The 1,888-nt window shown below is 43.0% G+C and overlaps 1 pseudogene; it reads right to left on the reverse strand.

The window, feature by feature from the left end:
* Positions 1-228: 228 nt before the first annotated feature.
* Positions 229-1,888, reverse strand: part of LOC112124981 — a 573,457-nt pseudogene continuing 571,797 nt past the window's right edge.

The following is a 1,888-nucleotide window of genomic DNA, read 5'->3' on the forward strand; positions in this document are numbered from 1 at the left end:
GGGTTGGTCCTGCTTTGAGCAGGGGGTCAGACTAGATGACCTCCTGAGGTCTCTTCCAACCCTAATCTTCTATGATTCTCTCTGTGCTTCATGAAACTTTGGATCCAAATGGTAAAAGACAGTTGTGCCCAATTTAATCATGGCATCCTTTAGGAGTGTGATCAATGCCACTTAACTAGGGAGCAGAGTTCTAAAAATAATTTACATCGACCACAGGTCACCATAGCTTCCATCTCTGGGATGAAAATCAACCACCACTACCTGCAATTTCTACCTGAGTTCTTGTCAAATCTTCGACCTTACTTGGAGTAATTTTACACTTCTCTGGCATAGAATTCTTCACCAACCCCACAACATATCAGTAGTGATAGTGAGGTATAACTCCCCCAACTATGCTCTTTTATGTCTTTAATCTGATGGCACAGATTTAAATTAGGGACTATATTCAGGTGCGGCTTAGAATCCCTGTAAAACACCAAATGTCAGGTATCTATTAAAAATAGGTATCTTTTTGCAGCTATATCACATTCAACATGGATTTCATTTTCTACTCATTTGCAGCATCTCCCAGGGGTGAGCTGAAGAGAAATGTCACTTCCATTTTTCCCATCTCTAACTAGATAGGGATTGCATTTCCCAAATAATAGGCAACATGCACCTGATTAGGAAGCAGATCTTCAGGAGCGACCTCCTGCAGGGCCTGGGCCACAACTGCTTTGGGAGCCCAATGCATGGGTATTTTGCTTAGTTACAAGTCATTTACTAGGGAATCCTCTTCCCAGCCCTTTAGAAAAAATATTGACCTAACCAGCTGAACAGGGGATTGGGATAGTGATGAGGAATAAAGGAATCCCTTTGATTTACCCTATCTTCTTCTCTTGTTACAGAGGGTGAAATGACATTTTTCCCTATCCCTGCCCTGTTCCTGCTGTTTCTTATAGTTCAATATATTTTAAGTGAGGAAAATGGTTGTAAAAATATCTGCTCCCCAGCACAACCTGAAGCAACATCAGAATAACCGTGATGCTCAGGGTTCGTTTAGACTAGGAAAAGTGATGGAGTTTAGGTCAGGTCAAGGGGAAAGCTAATGCCAAACACTGCACCTGGGTTGCATCTGCTCTACAACTATAATTGTCTTTTTACACCAAGATCACTAACTTGAGCAGCCAATGCCATGTACAGTCCTAGTGGCTGTAAGGCACAGGTAGTTTTTGCCTCAGTGTAGCTTGTTGGGATCAAACCTCTCTCCCCCACCTGGAGCAGATGAACATTCCTGGCTGGAGGGACACACACTCCTATGACTCAAAAGGAAAGCAGCTGATAGAAAAGATCAGAGGACTGACCCCAAAGAAGGTGAGATGCAAAAGGCAGAAGCAGGCAACTCATCTCATGGAGCTGAGAGACCACAGTGAAGATGCTGCACAGATCACTATGTGAGAATTAGCAAATGTGATTATCTTTTTAAAAAAAATCTTTGCCCAGCCCTAATCAAGGCATTTGTTACAGTTCTCTTATGTGGATTTTCTGATGCCTAATAAGGTGTGAGCTCTTTTTGAAGCTTTTCCCACACTCAGAGCATCCATAAGGTGTCTCACCTGTGTAGATTCTCTGATGTATAATCAGGTCAGAGCTCCGATTGAAGCTTTTCCCACACTCAGAGCATGTGAAGGGCGTCTCTCCTGTGTGGATTCTACAATGTGAGATAAGTAGTGAGTGCTGACTAAAGCTTTTCCCACACTAAGAGCATGTGTAGGGCATCTCTCCTGTGTGGACTCTACAATGTGAGATAAGTTGTGAGTGCTGACTAAAGCTTTTCCCACACTAAGAGCATGTGTAGAGCTTCTCTCCTGTGTGGATTCTCTCATGTGTGATAAGGTTTGAGCGATCA

This window comes from Terrapene carolina, unplaced genomic scaffold, assembly GCF_002925995.2.
Source record: "Terrapene carolina triunguis isolate 2854851 unplaced genomic scaffold, T_m_triunguis-2.0 Scaffold638, whole genome shotgun sequence".
Taxonomy (NCBI): Eukaryota; Metazoa; Chordata; order Testudines; family Emydidae; genus Terrapene; species Terrapene triunguis.